The sequence below is a fragment of the Sciurus vulgaris genome (assembly GCF_902686455.1).
Source record: "Sciurus vulgaris genome assembly, chromosome: 11".
Taxonomy (NCBI): Eukaryota; Metazoa; Chordata; class Mammalia; order Rodentia; family Sciuridae; genus Sciurus; species Sciurus vulgaris.
This window is the reverse complement of record NC_136472.1, coordinates 54578652-54601779: the sequence shown is the minus strand read 5'-3', so window position 1 is coordinate 54601779 and position 23128 is coordinate 54578652. Positions and strand designations below refer to the sequence as shown.

General features: G+C 41.5%; 1 protein-coding gene across 1 annotated transcript in view; it reads right to left on the bottom strand.

The window, feature by feature from the left end:
• LOC306638652 (serum amyloid A-5 protein-like) overlaps nt 1-23128 on the bottom strand; it is a 33570-nt gene that overhangs the window by 3016 nt on the left and 7426 nt on the right. The window lies entirely within an intron of this gene.

Genomic DNA, 23128 nt, shown 5'->3' with positions numbered 1-23128 from the left:
TTCAATTAATCCCATCTGGGATAATTCACTGGTTGGGTTAAGACTCTTACAACCCAATCATTTCTCCTCTGAACCTTCCTGCATTGTCTCACATGGGAGCTTTGGGGGACACCTCACAGCCAAACCATAACATGCTCCTTGAGTCACATGAAGAGTTCATCTCTGAGTTCTAGGAGAGTGGAGGCAATGCAAAGGAGGCCATGGAGGGGTAGGGAAAGAGCAGCAGTCATGATCTTGCTTTCCAAGTCAGTGCCTCAGGATGAGGTCTGCTGGACTGAAGGGCAATTGCATCAACAGTTAAGCCCTGCTGAGTTCCTTTCTAAAGTCTTTGAGCCTCGAAACAGGCAGGCTGGCCCCACACATCTCAGGGGTATCTAAGACCTTACCTTTAATGCATAAGAAACTCCTACTCAGCTATTTTAGCCAATTAAAAAGTGTATTTGCTAAGATGGTCCTTGAGTGAGCCAATGTAGTAAGGGGATTTTGTAAAGGCCCCATCTCATCCTAGAGACCCACAGACTGGGTGGAAAGCTTTTGGATGTAAGGAAGTACAGTGTAGTTTAAGAAGCTTGTAAGAAAGCCCAAGGGGTACCATTTGTTATAGGAAGAAACAGCCCAATTGTGGAAGGGTTAAGCATCCAGGCAGGTGAAAGCTGGGAAGAGCTCCTAAGCTCTCTTCCCCTGTGGGCAGGATGGGGTGGGCTGTCACTGTCTGGCCTCTTTCACTGTGAATCTCTACCAGGGAAGCCCAGCTCTGTAGGAACAGGTGCTGGAAATGAGGTCCAGGGCTCACACCAGAGCCCAGCAGGGCTAAGGCTTGTATGTATGTGAACAGAGTCACCAACCCCTCATTATTTATCTTCACTGAAAACATTCTAGAAAGAATTCTAAATGCTATAGTTCAGCCTACAGAAGGGGATATCATTGCAAAAGTATCTACAGGCAGGTTGAAGGAAAGGCTGAATCTCCCCCTGGAACCAAATGAAGTTTATTGTTCCACCTTCCTTTGTTGGATGCTGTTTGGACCAGCAAGGGCTACTCATTCACTCAAACCTCCTGCTTCTTCTGTCATCTGTTACACTCTTGTTCTGCTTATAACAAGGATCATAGACTCTCAGACTCTTTTTTTTCAAATTCATTGTGTGTTATAGTTACACATAATATTTGGATTCATTTTGACATAATCATACATGAATGGAATTTTATTTGCTCCATTTCAGTCCCTGTGCCTCCTTTTTCCTTCCCTTTTCTCTCACCTTTTCCCCTTCCTCTACTCCATTGATTTTTCTTCTATTTATTTATTTTAATTTGGTGCTTTATAGATAGCCATAAAGGTGGAAGTCACTGTGGGTATATTTACATGTACATAACATAATTTTGTCAAATTCATTCCACATTTCCTCCCCTTTCATGTTCCTCTTCCCTCCTCCTCAATCTCCCTCCTCACCCCTCTGACCTTCCCTCTATAATCCTGAGCTCTGACGTCCCAGTTTGTTTGCCTTAACTTGCTCTAGCATCTTTGATTTTCTGAGTCTGTCTTATTTCACTACACATGATGGCCTCCAGGTCCATTCAAATGCCATATTCTCATCCTCCTTTATGGTTGAGTAAAACTCCACTGTGTTCATGTACCACATTTTTTTAATCCTGTCTAGATGCTCACTTCTTAATTGAATAATATATCTAGTATATGAGAAAAGAAAGATAGGTCAAGATTTTCTCTTTCCCGACACCTTATATGTATCAAAATTTAAGGACCTGATTGACAGTCATACCTATTTGACCCTGGAAATTCTACCCCTGGGGCCAGGTTAGTGCATGCCTGTAATCCTATTGACAGGAGGATTGCAAGTTCCAAGCCAACCTCAGCAACAGTGAGGGCCTAAGCAACTTAGGAAAATAATAAATAAAATAATAAATAAAAAAGGCTAAGAATGTGGTTCAGAGGTAAAGCGTTCCTGATTGCAATACCCAGTACCAAAAGAAAAAAGAAAGAAAATTCTGCTCAAAGTTGTGAACAATGGTCCAAAGAGCTAGATGATGCTGTTTTTGGAAAACACATATAAAATGGACATCTGTTTGTGATGACTTTACTTTCAATTAACCAGGTTCTGACAATGCAAGATTGTGTTAGTGATTACATATTTGAGTGAATTGTAATCTTTATGTATTAATCACACCAGAAGCATCCGGTAGGTAGGTGTGTGTGTGTGTGTCTGTGTGTGTGTGTGTGTCTGTGTGTGTGAGATTATGGTGCTAGGGATGAAACACAGGACCTCATGCATGCTAGGTAAACAATCTACCACTGAGCCACATCCCCAGACCTGGTAGGTGTTTTCAAAAAACAAATTTCTGGGCCAGAATCTTGGAGGTGCTAGTCAGTAACTTTGAATGGCCTTCAAATCTGTGTTTGAAATTTTCCATTTTATGAATAGCCTGTACAGAAAGGAAAGAGGGTGATAGAGAATTTGGCAGGGACTCAAAAGAGCACAAGTCAAGAGGCTCTGTGGGAGTGGGGGAGGTAAAGAATGGGAAAATGGCAGTGAGAGCAATAGGGACATAGATCCATAGATCCTTCCTTCCCACATTTAAAGGAACTACAGGAGGGGCACCCCATGGATGAAGATGAGCACATTTGGGATCCACATAGATAGGGAGGTGTTAGGTTGTTAGGTTGTTAGGTGTTAGGTTGTTGCACTAATGGATGAAGTAGGCAGTCCAAAACTTTCTGGCTATACCTCACCAGCAGCAATAGGGGAAGTGAGGGCAGAGTGCAGGAAGGAAGCAGATTGACACAGAGAGAAACTAATTTTGTGCAGTGAAAGCAGGTTAGGCTGGGAGAGATCAAGGGAACAGTGGTTTAGCACACAGGCCAGCAACAGCAGATCAGAGTCATTTCTTATCTGGTGCTGAGTGTGGTGTGCTGTGCTATGGAGAGCTGATACTTAGGAGCCAGCAGAAGGACCTCCCCAGAAGCCCATGTGGACTCACAGTGAAGTCATAGGGATGTCTTCTCAATCTTCTCCAATTGGGGCTGAATCTACGATTCCCAGAGGTTCTGGACAGAGGAAATGCACAGGGAAGTGGATATGTAAAACCTGGTGAGGGAAGGTAGATAAGAGCTAAACTTCTGACCTGTGTGGAACAGGAAGCATCTATAAATAGGAAGTTTGCTTTTAGAGGTGACACACTGCCTGCAAACATGGATGCAGTAGGTCTCCTAGGCCAGGTCTGCTTTTTGAGATCTAGAAAGAGGAGGCAAGTCTCCCCCTGAGGAAGGGGTTCTCTGTTTATCTGGGAACTCCTTGAGTCACAAACATCTTGTTCCATCTGTCATATATGAACATTCCTAGCAATGACTCTTTGTTGCTGGTAAAGATGAAGTAGCCAGGCATGGTGGCATATGCCTGTAATCAGTAGACCCAGGAGGCTGGAGCAGGAGTATCAAAAGTAAGAGGCCAACCTGGGCATCTCAATGAGACCCTATCTAAAAATAAAATGGTCTAGTGGTGTAATTCAGGATCAGAATGCCCTTGGATTCGATCCCCACTAATAAAATCAAACAATAAAAATAAAGGGAAATGTACTTCCAAATGCTTTCTGAAGGGAAACCTTAGGGAATACAAGTGACTTACTGCAGGACCAGCACCCAGGACTCATTTAGCCCATCGACTAGAGCTCCTCCTACATTAGCTCCCTGCCTCCAGAACTTTCCTAAGTTCCTTTCTCAAGATGTATAAACTCCTTGACACAATTAGGGGTGAATTGTGATAATTCCAATTTGGGTGGCTTGGTTTGGAGGAATGCCAGAGGCCACAGCAATCTCAGCTTCTGGCAGCCAAAACCTGGACATTGTCCCCTTGCCGTCTTGTCATGCTTGTAACAGAATGCCTACTTGTAACAGTAGTGCCTTTCTACTGGAAAGGCACTAACATCCCAGTGCCTTTCCAGTAGAGGCTGTGACAATGGGTTTCCAGCAAGATCCTCAAGTCCAGGCATCTGGGCTTGAGGCATCTGGGCTTGGAAGCAGTTTGGCATTTAAGAACCAAAATGGGCTCAGATAGACCAGTTGTGACTTCTACTCTGCCAGGTACTGACATTGTGGGGGGAGCATTCCATGGCATGGAGAAGTGCAGATAATGTCTGACAGGAAAAGGTCAGACATCACAGAATGTGGTCCCATTTTTGATCAAAGGCATGATTCTTTAGTGAAAGGTCACCTAGGAAGTTGGACATCAAATGGTGTCTATGTTTCTAGGTAGTGGGAAGTGCTTATGTTACTCTGGGTCTTTTTCACAGGTTCACTTACAGTCATGCATCATTTTAAGGCAGGGATGTGTTCTGACTGATGCATAAGGCAATCACCCTGTTGTACGGACATCTTTGAGGGTCCTTACACAAACCCAGATGTTAATGTTCAGTTAGTCCATGGTGGCTTCGTGATTCCATCAGGAGACACAGTGGATACAAGATGCATGAGACTGCTGCTAGCAGCACAGGGCATACTGCTCTGTAGCAAGGCTTTCTTTTACTAAGTAGAAATCCTGCACTATGAAATACCAAAAACACTGATGGTAGAGCCAGGCTTGGTGGCACATGCCTGTATCTCAGGACTCAGGAGGCTGAGGCAGAAGGATCACAAGTTTGAGGCCAGCATTAGCAACTGAGCAAGGTCCTAAGAAACTCCGTGAGATCATGTCTCAAAATTAAAAAAATAAAACATCTGGTGATGTAGCTCAGTGGTAAATTGCCTCTGGGTTCAAGTTCTATCCTCAGTATTATCCCCAGAAAAAAAATCATATAGTAAATACATAAACCAGTAACAGTCATTTATTATCATCATCTAGTCCCGTATCCATACAGAACTTTAGGGACATACTTGTATGTAACTGGCAGTGCCATAGGTGTGCTTACATCAGCATTACCACAAACATGTGACTAGTAACCTGGAGTACAGTGTTACAGTGGCTATGGCATTGCTAGGTGATAAGAGTTTTGCAGTTCTATTACAATTTTAAAAGCATCATTGTAATATCATCTACTCTGATCATGACTATATCTGTTTTTTTGTGAACCAGTTATTGAGTACCTTGTGTGGAACATCTATTCCCTACATGTGGGGCATACATTTGGCATCAAATTCAGGCTGTGGCTTCATGAAAATGAGACTTCAAATTCTGAGATAATGATCATAAATATATAAGAGAAATCTCACACTTATTTGCTGATAAAATCTGTAAGAGTGCAATCAATAAACAGGAAAGATTATGTGTACAAAAAGTTTGTTTAAAGAACAGAGAAAGCAAGGTGTCACAAAGGATCCTGTGGTTGTTTTTCTCACACAAGCACAACAGTCATCAGCTACTCACATCATTCTGTCACAGGATAGCAGGGAACTGTAACTCTAAACTTCGCTCTTTTGTTCCAGTGAAATAAAATTTAAAGTCAGACACCAAATGTCATGCAGGAGAACTTTACTATAGGTGAAAGGGAGGTGAAAATAAAGTAAAAGAAAAGTAAGGCTTTGGCATAAAGCACCCTCAAGGGACAGAGTTCCATCTCCAAGCAGAGAATGATGAAGGAGACAATGCTCTCCCCCATTTTATTGCTGACTGATGTTCACCAAGAGAACTGGGGACCACCGTCTGTACTCTTTGCCTATCAGTGTTTGACTCCTCCTGTATGTGGGGAGAGGAGTTTTTTACCTTAGTTGGTCCTCTCAGGAACTGTCATGGTGACCATTCTATTTAGGGGGCTTCATCTACAAGTCATTTCCATGTTAATGTGGGCACTGGGGTTAAATTCCGGTCAGAAGTCACTTTAGTACACCTGCACTACTAAAGCAGTCTTTCTTCCAAGATAATTGGAGACAAAGATAGCCATAATTCCTAGCATTGCATCAACATCAATGGACTCAGTCAAGAGATAGTGCCATTAGTCCTTTTCTTGACACGATTTCCAACTAGCTCCCTTGTTTCTGTTTATTTTCTACAAATTAACTACCAACTTTTACTTTCTTATCTACTTTGGAAGTAGTTTAAAGAAGGACCCTAAAGTAATTAAAGAACACTGAGACCTTGCCTGTATTTCACTGTTCATTGTTAGCTACTACCTAACATGCTTGTCCCCTTCCTGTCCCCCTTAAAATAAATGAAAATGGCTCAACTCTCTACAGAGTCCTGCCCCAGGACTCGCTGCCACCCTGTTGGTGCCCTGAGGAATGCTGCAGTTGGCCGCACAGGAAGACTTTCTTCTTGTTCCTTTTCCTAAAAAGATAATTGTCAGGAATATAAGGGGGCTTGATTAAGGACATGGATCCTAATTTTGTTGTACTGTATCCCTTCTTCTGAAGCTCCCACCCCTCAAGGGGAGCACATTCCTCTTGATGAGTTTCCATGTTGTGAAGGCCAGGCTCCAGCAGACCCTGAATGTTAGCACAAAAGTACTGGGCCAGAGGCAAAATTCATGGATCAGTCAAACCTTGTATTCAGAAACCAACTCATTCCTCCAATAGACCCACTTTCCTGGTGGAAAATGAGTTGTCATTCTAAGGGGGTGTCTATGCTTATATAGGCTATACCAAGAGCTGACTTAATTGATGAGCTTATCAGTTTGGAGAAGTTAGGAATTTGGGGTCTGTTTCATTGGGTGAGATGGTGGGGGTCTAGGGTCAATGATCAGTTTAGGCACTCAGGAAACAGGTTTGTGAGAATTTGAAAATTTGATTTTCTGTGCAATATTTTTGCTTGCAGAAGAATGAAGGGTCTGGGGTCAGTATACAGTGCTTATCTCTTTCCCTTCTGGGTCCCATTGTACTGTCACTGGGAAAGGATTTATTTGGGGAAGGATCAATGCTTTGGCTTCTTTTCTAGGGATTGTTCTGTTGCTGGGAAAGAATGCACTGGGAAAGGATCAATGTCATCAATGTGCTGCTTTCCCCTTCACTCCCTCTTCCCAGGCCACACTATTTTGGGGATTGTCCTTTTCCATATCCAACATCCAGACTCTGAATGGGGTATATGAATTGGACGGTAAGGTCTTTTGCTACTTTCTCCAGGGAAGGGGTGACATGGGGGGTGGTCTGCTTTCAGTGCCTGGAAGTGAGCATGGGTATCATGCAGAGGGGGATGTGTGGGAGAAGTTCTGAAGCATTTGGAGCAATGTCAATTCTCTTTATGTTGCTCCAGAAGATCAGGCAGTGAGTAGCTAGAGGGGGTGTGATCTGAGATGTTTCCTGACAGTTGTGGCTGAGTTGATCACTTTATTCAGAAACTGTAAAACTAAAAATAAGGAGAAGAAAAGATTTTATAATAGTATATGAAGATTAACTGGTGTGCTAGGTTAGGGAAACAATTGTAGCATATACAATGAAAGCTAATTAGCTTACTAGTGTTAGGAGAATAATTTCAGCATGAAAGGTGAAGATTACCTAACTTGTTAGTGTTAGAAATATTATTTTGGCATGTAATATAGCTGAGGACTCTATTATTCTTATTTAAGGCCCAATCAGATTTTGGGTGTTCTTCCCATGATTTCTTCCCATGATTCCATGGTTCCTTTGGAGCATAGCAAGCATGATTAACCATGGAACCATATTTTCCTGATGGTTTAATTGTTTCCATCCTGCTCCACAAATTATGGAAAACAAGAACAGGAATACAATTAACAGTATAGTTATAGCTAGTAACCTAGTTATATGTAGCCAAGTACTTAAAATGGTTAAGGGAAGAAATTCCTTCAGCTAAACTGCCCCAAATCTCTTCATTATCAAAAGTAGGTTCCAAAGAACCATTATGAAAAGAATCATGTCCCATTAGATGATTTCATACACTTTTCCATTGAGTCTCAGTGTCATTGTGTGGAACTCTAGTAACACAAAAGTGGGTAATATTATAATGGCACTGGAGTCTCTGAACCCACTGTAAATCTTGTACTTATTCTAGTCATAGAATCTTTTAGTTGCTGTACCTCACTCAGAATTTCCTGATCAATATGTACTTGAGTTTGCCATTTATCAGTGTAATTCTTATGGAATTGCTGAAGGTAATGTATTGTTTGGACTTCTTGGTGCAAGGCTACTGCTGCCGTGGAAGCAGAGGCAATGATGCCAGCCAAATAATAGCACCAGCTCTTAACCACCTAATAAATCATTTAGCCCAGTGCCTTAACTGTCTTAGCAACTCTTTCATGAATGCTACTGAAGGTATTTCCTGTCATGGTTCTTTCAATTTTACAGGAAGCCAGGTAGCTAGCTATTGGCCTTTTGAGAATAAAAACAGTTTGTTCTGGGCTCTGCCATATGGTTCAATTGATACAGTGCTGCAACATATAGTTTTCACATTTAACATAATGCTCTGTGAGGCATTATGTTGTATTTGAATGTGCCTGGATGATAAATCATAGAGGTTTAATACACATGCTATGAGGTGGAATTCTTTATGAAGGGAAGAGTTAAGATGAATAACATTTTTTGATTTCCCATATTGAGACTCACTCACCATTCCAGACCCAAAAAGGCTCCTGGGTTAAACCTATTTTTCATATGGAGTCCTGAATTAGCCCAAAATCCATTCTCTGGGTGGGAGGTGATAATTTCCTTTGTATCAATACGTAATGATATTGGAACCTGTGCTATTTCTATGAGCACATGAATCGCCCACATGAAAGAATGTTCATCCTGTATCTCGAGATTGAGTGTTCATCAGTTCCCCATGAGATCTCCAATCTATAACCTGCTTTCCTGAAACAGAAAGATCTTGTGGCTAAGGTGTAACACATTCAGACCATTGTGACAATTTATGTGGAGGGTCCCGTGATGATGGTGAAAGGATAGGGTTCTTTTTATTGAATAGTTCACATTAACTGAGTGCCAGGCAGGAGAGCCTCTGCCCATGAGAAAAGTAAGCCTGTCCTCCTGATCCTGTTCTTTAGGGATGTGATGAAGCCAGGTTTGAGGTTTGGTGTGGTGACAATATGAGGTATCGAAAGAAATGCAAAGTGGAGGTCAGGAGGAGAATCCTGAGTAATTAAACAAAATTGTTGGGTGAACTCAGTCGTCAACACAGGATTAGGAAAAAGGTGGTGGAATTAAGATAGATCAAAGGGGGAATATCAAACCATGTTACTGGGTGAGCAATAGCAGGCTGTGGAATATGGGCCCAGTAAATCACTGTGCCATTAGCCATGCTTGTAGTTGTGCATATTATGAGAATTAGCATGATAAACCTGGTAACAGAAATAGGAAATTGATCTATTTTCCATTTTGCAGGTGGTCCTGGAACTGTTTAACCTTGTCTCCTACCACTCCTGATTGGTTTACATAGAAATAACATTCTTTCCCAACTGGTCCTGCAAGATGACAGATTCTAGGGAGTCCAATTAATTTCATAAAGTCAGTACCAAACTCATGACCTGCTAGATATCTACAATAACCTGTGCTGACCATTTTTATAGTGAATGGAGGTTCCTAATTCTTATGCTTCTGGGTTTATCCTGGTAGATGTTTTTAGCCCTATGAGTAAGGGTATAATTTGGGGGCTCTCCTTCTGATGTATGCTATTATTGGAAGGGGTAGGCTTTAGTTGTGGGATTAAATGTCAGTTTGAGGAATAAAGAAAATTAAGGTACAGAGGCCAGTTTAATTTTGGTAGGCAGGGATAAATATAAGCCTCACAAAGAAAAAACCTCAGAAGTTTGGGGGCATCAGAGCTATGGGACTGACACAAGTGTACATCTTAAGGTCTATTTTAAAAAGCTAGTATTTTTCCTCTAAAACACCCAGGTATGGCTGTATTTTATATTAACTGTTTTTGCTAGGTGTTCAAGACCAAAGTAGTCAAACTGACTTTGTTCCTCTCTGCCGCTAAGAGTCAGCTGAGTTCCATAGGGGTTACTCTTGGGGAACTTCAGAGCAGCTTCTTAGCTCTTTTAGTGCCATCTGCTAGGTAGGGTCTCCTTGATGAGGTGGCTTTCTTTGGAAGCATCAGGGATCTCTCCCTTTCCCAATGACCCTCCTCTTTGTAGCAGGTGCACTGTTTGGTTTTCCATTCTTCAGTGATCTCATTAATTTCCCTGATTGGAAGGTCATGTGGCCCAGAGTTGCAAAGCTCCTTAGAGAAGTTCTCTTGTTCCCTGGGTTCGGGTTTTCTCAGAGGGCAAGAACCAAATATTGGTTCTCTTGGCCCTTTTATTTTAACCTTAATCTTTAAGCCTTGGTCTAAACATCCATTAAGCCAGTCTCACCAGTCGTAAAGAGTATTGAGCTTTAACTTCAACATCCATAACCTTGCAGTCACTTACCCCTTATATTTAATTGAGTTCTGTATTAGTATTAGAAGTTACCCTTGTATCCTGCTTGTCCTATAAGTGATGGCTTATTATCTTAAATTAACCCAGGTTGTGTGCCTGCCCCTTTGCATTCCAAGAAATCCTTGTCAGGTTAACATATAGATTAAATCTTGGTTTTATATCAGCATATTAGTATTTGACCTTAGGGACAAACCTTAAATAGCTCTGATTGTTCCACACACATATAACCAACTTAGTTACACATAAACTTGTTGAAATTTGCCTTTTACTTACAAACACTTTCTTATCACTTACATAGACCTTATGTTGTTTATTTCATCACACAAAGACTTTCTTACCCAGAAACATGTTTTCCCTTCTACTAAATATGTTTCCATATCTAGAACCTTCTAATTTCTCTATCTGTTGGCCTTTCTTTTTGTTCACATTCTGAAACAACCCATATGAAATTTTTGAGTTTAGATAAATTACTACATTTTAATAATAAGAAGTATTTTATGTTATTTATAGTACTCTAATTGAAAATGCAGTTGAAACTTTTGGACTCCTTGTACATAGAATTACATCTGTTTGTTACCAATTCGTGAAAACACAATGTTCAAGAATATCACCCTACGGAATTTAAAAGGTTAAACGTACTTCATGTTATATTCAACAGTTAGCATTTTAAATTTGTAAACTAGTCAGATGCCTCTAACAAACACATTTATGAATATTAATCCCATATGTCAAATCTAATTTACTTATTGACTACAGGAACCAAGGTGTCAGACAAGTGTATTAAACAGCATTCACTTCCTCCTTGTTGAAGACAAATCCTAGAAATGATGGATTTTAGACATTTTATAATTAACATCTTATTATTTTGACCACCTAGAGAAGCTTGTGAGTTACTAGTTTTTATTTTAAAGACATTTTACCTTCTTTTGTTTACCCAATTTAAATTGAACTTTGTAAATCATGTGAATTAAAGGTATTTGAATTCATTTTTAAAATTTTAATTCATGAGTGCTCATTATCTATTTACCAATTTTGTTATCATGTACATGATATATGGACACACGCAGACATATAGCACAACATACAATTGTGCATACATACAAAAGCAAAGGACTTATGGTTTTGTAGACGAATCTCCATCGCAATATAATGTTTATTAAAACTTATGATATTGAGAGTTAACCTTTGTAAATTGGTCTCTGAACAAAGCAGAGTATAAAAAAAAAAACCCTCTATAGTTAAATAAAATATCTAATCAGAAAAACACATTAACCCAGGCACACCAGCTCAAAATCATGAGCTCAAATAAATTTTAAAAAAACGAGTCCTAGGAAGAAATGACACAGCCATTAATTATTTCAGTAAAGCAGCATGGGAGATTGAAAAGGAGAGAGAGAGTAAGCCCTGAAATCATTTTTCTGTGCCCAGCCAGGGAGAAGTTAAAGGGACATTTTTTTTTTCCTTTGGTCTCAGATCTCCTACTGAGCCTGCCCCTTTGCATTCCAAAGGCAAGCTTCAGCTTGGCCTGGCCAGGGAAATTGCTGCTTAGGGTTTTTTAAGCCTTTTTTCCCCAGTTGGTAAGCAGGCCAGGTTTGGATGCAGAAAATTATGAAACATTATCTCCCATTACTTTTGAGGATGAGGCTCCTACGTATTTTTCTTCTCAATGAAAAATAGGTTGAATTTTTCCTTCATAGGTAAGTTGAGGGTCGAGCTTAAAATAAAGCTCCTTTTTACATGAATCTGGGCTGGGATCTCGCTCAGAATGGAGAATAAATTGGACAGGGAGAGAGTATCAACAACAGTATGAAGGTCTAGGGTGATCTTTTTGGTAACTGAGTGAAAGAAAAAGAAAGCTTGGAGGTAGAGAACCTCAGAAAACCTTGCCATTGTGTAAATTTTAGACAATTTTGTCAATTTGTAATAGGTAATTTTTAAATTCAGGAGAACTTCTTGATCAAAGGTTTCATATTTGGGACATAAGCACAGATTATCTGATTTGTTTTGTGGCCAAATTCAAGTGCTAAGCCTAATGAGGTATTTAATTTCAGGTCAGTTTGGGAGTAGAGGGTCTTAAAATTGGTAGAGAGAAAGCCCAAAGGGGTGTCTCTGGGAACTGACTGGGTAGTTCCCATATTTGGAGAGGCTTGATGCAGGTGATAGCTTAGGGCAAAGAGTCCTCCACACTCTTATGCCACTGGAGTGCCAGTCACTAGACTGGACTTTTCCCACTGAGTACCGGGAAAATATCTTTACCCCAATCTCAGTGGTCGGGCACATATGGGTCCCAGTTAACCAAAAGATGGGGAATCTAACTGGTGTACACTGGATGAATGGGGTCTTGTCTCTCCGGAGAGATAAGGAGGCTGTGGTGGATGCAGAAACAAAATGGCAAAGAGGACTCTGATCTGTGAAGTTTGCTGAGTGTGTAAGGGAAGAGAAGATTGGGAAGGAGAGGAAGGGTGTGGGAAGGGGTCAGAAAGAGGATGCCTTCAGCACCCATAAAGGATTTGATACAAATCCTTGCTCCAGCCACATAGATTGGGCTGCAAAATCCTAGCCCAGGGTTGGGGTCAGTTACTGGTCACCAACCTGCAACCATTCAGTCAAAGTGGAAGAAGAGTCTCTTTCTGTAAGGTGGGGAGGGAGGTGAGGGAAGTAGTCAGTCTGGGGATTCAGCCGTGGCCCCCTGAATCATGGCGGGTTCCCCTACCCTCACAGATCCTTGGGAGTGCCAGATGCTCAATGGCCACTTCCCAGGTATCATCAGACATTTAACTTAACCGCAGTGGAAGGGGAAGGGTTTGGAGACAGGAAAGGGTCAATTTCACCTTACTCCCATTCCCAACCAGGCAACAAAATGTTAGCACAAAATGACCAGGCCAGAGGCAAAATTCATGGATCAGTCAAAGCCTTTATTCAGGAACGAAATCATACCTGGGATGGACCCACTTTCATGGTGGAAAATAAGCCATCAGCCCAAGGGGAGGAGTCTATGCTTATACAGATTACACTGAGAAGTGACTTAATTAGCTTGTCAGTGTGAAACACTTAGTAAGAGGAGGTCTGTTTCATTGGGCTAGATGGGGGCGGGGGCGCTAGGGTCACTGGTCAGTTTAGGCACTCTGGAAACAGTTTTGTGAGAATTTGAAATTTTGTTTTTACTAGACAATATTTTTTACATGGAAAAGAATAAAGGTCTGGGGTCAGCATTCAGTGCTTATCTCTTTCCCTTCTGGGTCCCATTGTACTGTCACTGGGAAGGGATTTATTTGGGGAGGGATCAATACTTTGGCTTCCTTTCTAGGGATTGTTCTGTCACTGGGAAAGGATCAATGCCATCAATGTGCTGCTTTCCTCTTCACTTCCTCTACCCAGGCCTACCTGTTTTGGGGTTTGTCATTTTTCATATCCAACACTGAGTCAGACCAGTACTTTGTCCTGCATCTCCTCTGCCAGAGGCTTCATGCCTCTGCAGCCTGCTGACTTTCCCTGACCAAAAGAATCAGGGCAGAGGACATTGGGGAAATCAGTCACACAACATCAAGTGGGTTTCAGTCCCAGCCCACCATGGGCAACAGTAAAGGCCACACTGGAGTCTGGAAACATTGCCATCACAGTACAAATGAGTTCTGCATTGTGTTTACACATATTTTGTTGAGTTTCTCGTCAAACATTTGTAATAAAGAAGAGTAAATTATAGACACCTCAAAACCCAAAACTTCCTATGGAATTGTATAGAACCGATGAAACTAAGAAATCATTTGGGGATGAGAAATTTTTTTAATTCACTGTAATTGTTCCAGAGTTTTGTGTAAATTCTACTGACTAATAACCAGCACATCTTATGCACCATCATTAAACTCTCTGCATCAGTAGGTTATTCACATATAAATGTTTAAGAATATTTTACTCTTTTGAAAACATAAAATAGGTTTTCAGCATGGACAAAATGTTAAGTCAAGAAAAGTGCTCAGCCATAAAGAATGATAAAATTATGGCATTTGCAGGCAAATGGATGAAATTGGAGAATATCATGCTAAGTGAGATAAGCCAATCTCAAAAAGCCAAAGGACGAATGATATCGCTAATAAGTGGATGATGACACATAATGGGGGGAGGGAAGGGTTAGTGTTAGGGTTAGAGTTAGGCTTAGGGAGGGGGCAAGAATGGAGGAAGGAAGGACTGTATAGAGGGAAAAGAGGGGTGGGAGGGGTGGGGGGAAGGGAAAAAATAACAGAATGAATCAAACAACATTACTCTATGTAAATTTATGATTACACAAATGGTATGCCTTTACGCCATGTACAAACAGAGAAACAACATGTATCCCATTTGTTTACAATAAAATAAAGTAAAAAAAAAAGAAAAAGAAAAGTGACTCCTGCCAAGCACAGGACTGTAATTCCAGCAGGTCTGTATGCTGAGTGATAGAAATGCAGGGGTGCCACAAGGAATCAAATAATACTTGGCAGTAGCTCAGCAAGACATACTACTTCTATAGAAGGGCATGCTATCAGAGAAAATCCAGCATTCAAGCACACTTGGGCAGGCAGGCCACCTGTTTTTATCCCTAAGGCAATATTGTCCCTTGCTCTGATAAGAGGAGCTCAGGGTTAATCTCCACACAATTGGCTAATCTTAAAACTGGGGAGAGCAAATGAAAGGGCTATAGTTAAAAAGGCTATTATTAGATCTTACAGTCCAATTAAGGCTAAATACTGTATTTTGAAAATGGCCCTTCAAATTTTTGATTTCTCACATAAGACAGGAAGATCGTAAGTTCAAGGCCAGCCTCAGAAACTTAGTGAGGCCATAAATAAACAACTTAGAGAGACCCTGTTTAAAATTTTTTAAAAAGATGTATATATAAAGAGCTGGAGATGTGGCTCAGTGGTAAATTGCCACTTAGTTAAATCCTCAGTACCAAAAAAAAAAAAGGTGACTCCTCTGGTTTTCCTATGACTGGATGGCAGGAATGTTCTAGAAGGCCTTTATATACCTTGCTGAGAGTAACTGTCTTTTCTTGGATTTCTGTAATTTTCAGTGTTACATAATCTATTTCATTTATTACCCCTTTGAGCTAAATGATGAAAAGCTATTTTGAAGCATGGACATCTGGTTTTCTGTCAGGACCTCTTCAGTCTAGAACCTCTGGCAGGGTACACTCCCTCTCTCAGTCTTCGGTTTTCCTTATCTGAAAAATGGACATAATGCCCAGTACATAGGGTTGTTAGGACTGTCATAAGGCAGTCACCTAAAGCACAAATTTAAGTCTGTTTCCATTCCTGGAGCATTTTGGTAGCTTCGGTGGTTCACAGAATGGAAGGTCATGGCTTGGCCTCTGTGCCTCTGGACTCTTGCTTTTTTCTCCATGGTGTCTGTCCACCAATAAGAAACATAGGCTGTGGGACTTTGCTCTCAGTTTCCCTGTACACTGTCCACTGTCCCCAACCCCCACCTTCTCAATTCTATTTATACTTCTAAATGCAGCTTTTCATGTCCTCTTTTGTGAAGTCTTCCCTGAAACACCCGGACCATCAATCCCTCTTCCTTCTTGGTCTGCACCGAGCTCACACTTTATCACTGTAGAGGACTTCTAACTGGTATTGTCCTCTTCTAGGGTTCCTCTAGGAGAAACCTGGGCTGCTAGGTCTCTACCCTCCCAAATGGCTCCCTAAGATAATCAATAGCAGCAATTAACATTCTTTTTGCTCCTGGAACATGCCAAGTTCTTTCTGGGCCCAGGGACTTTGAAATCGCTGTTCCCTCTTGCAGAACCCTCTTCTTCCAGGTGAGCCCCTGGTTTTTTGTCTCAGATTTCTGTTCATATCACCACAATAGCGAGGCTTTGCTTGACCACTCAATGAAATGGCAAACCATTCACTGTCCATCTCACCTTGCTTACAGTTTTCAACATGTTTAACATGATCTGAAGTACTTTTTTGTAAATTCTCATTCTTCACTCAAAAAAGATCTTGATAAGGAGTCACATTTGTCTCTAGCAAAATGTGTGAAAGTAATTGGCACATAGTATGAAAACAACAGATATTTCTTAAATGAATTTGTTGTAACATTTTAAAGAAAAGAAACAAAACCAAGAAAACTAGAAGACATTCTCAGTGTTGCTTTTATTAAAACAAAATCTATATAACTCAGTGGTAGAAACCTTGCCTAACATTGGCAAGACTCTGGGTACTATCCTGAGGATCAAAAAAATTTTTAAAACTCTGATTTTTCTTTGCTGGCTAGTGAGATGGTGATATTCTTCTATCCTGTGTTATTCTATCATTCATATTTATTAAGCAAGCCTAAACATGGCACAAGGTAGACTGATGGCTCTACTTCCTGTTCCCACTGATTTTCTCAGCAGTCAATAATTTTGGTTTCTATTGACAAAGGGGTGTGGAACACTTTCTGTGGGAACAAATAAAATTCAACATAAACTGTCAATTTTGCCTTCATTTTCTCAAAAGGTAACTGTACTTCGAGATCATCTAGCATGTTGCATTTCAGCTGGTGTTTAGAGGATGACTCCTCTAAAGAGGAGCTGTGTCAATCAAAGAATTCAAACATAAATTGAGTAAGACCCAAAGTCTTCCTGGAAGTTCATTCACATGTAGAGAGAGGCTGTGGGATTGGTGAGTCAACTGAGACTTTGATCTTCTCTTCTTGAACTGTGCAATTACCAGAAATTAGTTCACCTGGATTAAAATAATTTATAAAAATTTGTACTAGCAGCAAAATCCAACATGGAAAATTTATCATTCTGGATTAAGCAAAGTCAAATTTTTGCATTTACCAGAAAGTCTGTGTCAATAAAAGTTAACAAATTAAAAGTCCTTGTCACACCCTCTGTGTCCTAAACATTCTGTAATTCCCCAGTTCCTGTATCTTCAAAGAGGCATGATTTGCACCACAGTGGTTCAGTAAACAAAGAGTGCTTTCGGGTCCACATGATTTTCCTTCCAACATTCCTTCCATGACAGTTGATGGCCTTGATGAAGACTCACATCTCTCTGCAGTATCATCTCATTCTGAATCACTGGTGAGATGCTGGATGGGCACACCCCCCAGAAGCAGGGCCCTCCACCTCCGTGAGGCCCACCAGAGAGGAGTTTAAGGCTCACCACATTTCCTCCCAGATGTGGGGAACTCAGGTAAGGAGACCTGAGCCCACCAGCACTTATAAGGGTGACAGGCAGATGCCATTCCTAAAAAGATTGGGGAAATGATGATTGAGCCCCTGCTGGGCACACCTGCCTCCTGGCAAATAGATGTGCTCATCTCAGGACCCAGTACATTCAAGAAAGGCATGGCCTATGGGGCCTTGAGACCCATGAAAAGGTTTCAGAATCAAGGAAAATGGGCCTCATGGTTTCCCGGGGCCCAGCTAGTAACAGTGTGTCCCTAATGTATTCCCAACTTCCACCTGTACTGCCCACTGACTCAACACTTAACGTGGGATTCCTCAGCCAGACAGACAGGGATCCATCAGCAATAGACATACGTCCGTTTTGTTTCTCTCAGCCACTACATTTCCAATGGCAGTCTTAGGAGCCCCCAATCCTTACTTTCTTTAAGTGCATATGGGCCAGCACCTCAACCAGTGTTCCTGTCTTGCTGATTCCACATGCTTCTCCTCCCCTGTTAATGTGGCCGCAGGGTGAGGGAGTATTGTGATTGTTTCTTCAATTCTCCATAATTGTCAGAAGTCTGAGACCTCTCTTCCACCTGAAATAATGGTGATGATAAGATTTCTGTTTTACAATATGGATTTTATTATTATTCAGATATGGCAAGGCTCACAGAACTACTGAAAAAATAGTTTTGTATACTCAGATCCCCAAAGTCAGGAGTGAACTGTGGTACATGGGCCAGCCTGGGAAACAGGGGTGGGTCAGGAGAAAGGGAGCAAAGGGAAGTATGGGCAAGAGACTATGCTGTGAGTTCTGCAGGAAACTCTCCTATTTAGAACATCTTCAACTTCCATCCACATCGATGTCCATTCTTCCCTCTGCAGAGTCTGAGGAGGCTAGTGGTCTCCTCTATAGCAGGTTCCAGGTGGTCCAGAACCCTTGGCCAGTCCAGGGTGAGTGCCAGGTTTAAATGACCTGGAAGTGACCCATGAGCAGCTCCAGTCTGGACAGTGGTGTGTGTGCTCCGTCCTGGAGCCCTCTCACTGATGTCCCTGCCTCCCTCCATCCCACCACCTTCACCCGTCAAGATAGTACATGCTAGAACCTGGTGCACAAACACACACTGTGCCCCCTACCTCGGGATGAGACAGCAGAGAGCGCTTCCCACCTTTCCCCTGACTTGGAGCTTGGCACACTCCCAGATGGACTGCCAATTTATTACCAACACTCTCACTGTCACCTCGTGGACCTCCAGGATTGGGCTGGGTAAGCGGAAAGTTCCCTGCACTAACTAGCCCCACTCAGGAGCCAGCTTAGTCAATACAATTGCTAATTGTGCAAGCAGAGCAGGGGTTTTCTGTGCCTTAGAGCTGGGAGCTGGGAGCCTAGTATGCTCAGGGTGCTGTAAGGCAGCTTCCAGGACACAGGAGGTTTAGTGGGGCTGACCTCTCTCTTCTATACCTCATGAAATCAAAGGGGCTTACCTGCTGACACTTACTCTGGCCCAATAGGACCCATCCTGACACAATGACTGGGAAATCAAGGTCCTGGTACAGGAGCTCCCCTTGCTCCACACCTCCCAGCAATGCTGCAGCAATATTGGGGTGCTCCCTTCCTGCCTCTCCACAGCCTCAGCTCACCCAACACTGACCAGCAGAGCTCTTTGCCTTACCTAAGACATAACAAACCTGAAAGGTGTCCTGCCAATTGGAGAAAGGATTAGAATCCAGTACATTCTGTTTTGTAGTTTTCTACAGGAAATGATGTGCAAGGATGCTCCCAGGTACAAGGCCTGGCTCTACCTCCCTGGCCATGATGCTGGTGGGGAAAATTCAGGAATAATACAAGACACCACTCCCTGGAAGCCACCAACCAACACCTCTGCTCCACCAGGCATGAGGAAAAGGGCAACATTCTAAAACAAGTTTACTACGTTCTCTCTTTTCCAAGAAGAATATATATTCTCTTAAAAACAATTATTCTGCTTAGTGTTTGAAGTTCCATGTAAGGTCTTACCCCAGAGAGTCCACGTAGAAATGCTTTGTGTTTGTTTTTGCATGTGGGCTTGTGAGTGTGTGTGTGTGTGTGTGTGTGTGTGTGTGTGTGTGTGCGTGCATATTATAGACTAGTTATAGTAATTGTGTACTAAATGCAGAAATGATTGGATTTGTTGAAAGTGTATATTACTCTTTGCAGTAAGGACTGCTTCAGTTGTGCACATGTGAGTGTCCCTGAGTATCCCTGGAACATGAAGTAGAAAGTCCTCAGAGAACACCAAAAGCAGAGCTGTACCTCTAAGAAACATATCAAAGCGCATGTGGAGCTTGGTCTGTAGCTGGAGGAAAGGAAGGTATCCAGAGGGGTCAGGTAGTGCACTAGCCACATCTGATACATAACACGATGTTGTGCTTTTCTAAAAGAAGCTGGAAAGTGGGAAACTCCCCAAGCCACAGGCAGGTAAATACAGTCAGGATGAAAGGAGTGTTTGGAGCTTAGACTGAGAATAAAAGAAAGAAGAGAAAAATGCACTGGGTTGCCAGAGCAGGACAAGGAGATAGCAATTAGGGAAGGGAGAGAAATGCAAATACAACTGACTTGGGAAATGAAGTGGCTGTAAATCCTGTGGCACTACATAGACACATGCCACTCCCTGGTAGAACATGACCTGGCACTGTGCTCCGTAAGTCATGGCAGGAACTTGTGGATACAATGGGCTTGAGAGGTTCAGGGACATAGTGGCATTCCTAGAAACAAAATTATATCCATTACACATCTTGTAATATTTTGCTTAAAATAACATGATTTGTTTTCTTATAGCAAACATGTTTTGTTAGAAATCGAGGTAAGATTTTTTTAAAAATATAATGGCCATTATATGTAGGGGATAAAAGGAATATATGACCCTTATGCCCAACCGTAATCTGCCAGGTCTCCAATGAAGATAAGTTCTGAGGACAATGATCAGCAACTGTATTGTTAGCTGGGGTTTGACCCCTAAGTTCCAAGCAGAACACTGGTGAACCAGGATGCATTGGATGGTCTGTCTACAAGTCTAAGAGTCTTCTTCCCAAATCCAAACTCAAATCTCTAAACCCTCAAGTCAGAAATGCCATTCCAATCAGTCTCCTCCAGCACTAGAGGAGGGAATCAGACCCTGAGCTTGTGTTTGACCCAGTCAGAGCCACATTCCCACTGCCCACCTCACAGAAGCTTTCCCAGAATTATTTAAAGCTAAATCAAGAACAGAACAAGCTTTGAGCCATGTATGGTGGTGCATGCCTGCAATACCATCAATTGGGGAGGTTGATGTGGTAGGATCACAAGTTCAAGGCCAGCTTCAACAACTTAGAGAGCTCCTTAGTGACACCCTATCTCAAAATTAAAAAAAAATAAAAAGGGCTGTGATGTTGTCTGGGAACATATTGCCCGTTGCTTTGCACAGACTTATAATTTATATGGGTTGATCCACTGAATGTACCACCACAAGCCGTACAGGAAAAGATAGTATTTATTAAGACATATAAAGTATATACAAAAGCAAAACCATCCCATGTAGCATACCAGCTCAGCACCGGAGAGACATCACAGGCATTTCGAAGCATGCATAACCAAAGAAAGCAGTCTTGTCACCTTTGAGTTCTTCTCATCTCTCTTAAATACACTGGAGTAAGCATATAAAGTTATTGTCTGGAGCCACTGGGCTCAGTGCCATCAGTATGTTTGGTCTCCAGACCTGGATCTGCCCAGGAGCCAGGCCTTGAGAGCAGAAATCAGATGTCCTTAAGTTTTTTTTTAATGTTCTCGGACAGAAAGCTTATCTGTCCTTGAACGGGGGCACTGCCAGACCACTAAGTTTCTCATGCAAGTTGTTTACTCCTTGCCCTGATTTCACTTTTTGAAAGCACTCTTAAACAAGACTCCATTTTTCTCTACAGATGTGGCTCAGTGTTTAAGCACCTGTGGGTTCAATCCCTGGCACGCATACACGCATGCGTACACACACACACATACACACACACACACAGAACAAGCTTTGAGACTTGCTCTATTTTACTTCTTCAGGTTGGCAAAAAGAACAACTGCAAGAGCAAAGATACTCTGAAGCACACACGCTCAAGGAATACACGGATTTACCTCACACTTCAGTTTGTGCCCAGTGCTGCAGTTGCCAAGGGCTTCACTCTGTGCTGTCCTTCTGGTCCTTCCAAGTTGTTGTTCTGCTGCTCTGTACTGAGTTATGCCACTCAAAAGGCCATCTAAGTGGTACTGAAAGCCCATTTCTTGTTCCTGATGCCAATCCAACAGTAAGGAATTGGCTTTGAGAAAAAAGAAAAAGAAGATTTTTGCTTTCCTAGCAAGGAGAAGCACAGGGGACTCATGTCCAGAGACTGGAATTCTACCCATCAAGGGGAGCAAGTTTTTCTTGTTGTGTTGTTGTTGTTTTTACATATACATGACAGCTGGGTGTATTTTGACATATTATACATACATGGAGTATAGCGTCCCATTCTTGTGGTTGTACATTATGTGGAGTTTCACGACTTTGGCGTTCATATATGAACACAGGAAAATTATGTCCAACTCATTCTACTGTCTCGCCTATTCCCAATTCCCCTCCCTTCCCTTCCCTCTCCTTTCTCTAGTGTAATGAACTTCAATTCTTGTCTCCCCCTCCCCTTGTTCAGTGTTAGTATATGCCTATCAGAGAAAACACTGAGCTTTGGGTTTGGGGGGTTGGCTTATTTTACTTAACATGAGAGTCTCCAATTCCATTCATTTACCAGCAAAAGTCTAGTCATTTTTTATGACTGATTAATATTCCATTGTCTTTACATACAACATTTTCTTTTTCCATTCATCTGTTGAAGGGCACCTAGGTTGCTTCCATAGTTTATTGTGAATGGAGCTGCTATATCACTGGATATAGTGAATGGAGTGGCTGTATCACTGTAATATGTGGATTTTAAGTCCTTTGGGTATAAACCAAGGATTGGGATAACTGGGTCAAATGGTCCCATTCCAAGTTTTCTGAGGAATCTCCATACTGCTTTCCAGAGTGATTGCACCAGTTTGCAGTTCCATCAGCAATGTATGAGTGAACCCTTTTCCCAACATCTTTGTTGACATTTATTTTTACTTGTCTTCATAATAATTTTTATATACAGAAAAATAGCACTTTTTAGTGTTTTTACTTATTTTTTCTAGTTGTTTATGGACATATATTTATTTACTTATTTGTATGGGGTGCATAGAATCAAACCCACTGTCTCATACATGCTAGGTAAGTACTCTACCACTGAGCTACTACTCCAGTTCAGCACTTTTTCTTTGATATGAGTTACTAATATTTTTTCCAGCTTGCTATTTACACGTTGTTTGTGGTTACTCACAGTATGCCAAAGTAATTCTTCATGTTCTTCAATGATATTTTCTTTAGTGCCTTCTAAATTATGTGGTATAGTTTGCATTACCCACTTCAAATTCCATGGCTTATTCACATAGTATTATTGGTAATAATAATATTTTCATTATTTTTTGTAAATATTAAGTACATTTGGAATTTGTCCTAACATAACGTATTTAGTATGTTTTCAACTTTATATTAAGATGATCAACTCATCATCCCAATCCCATTCATTGAATAACCCATCATTTATTTACTACTTTCACATGCAATCTTT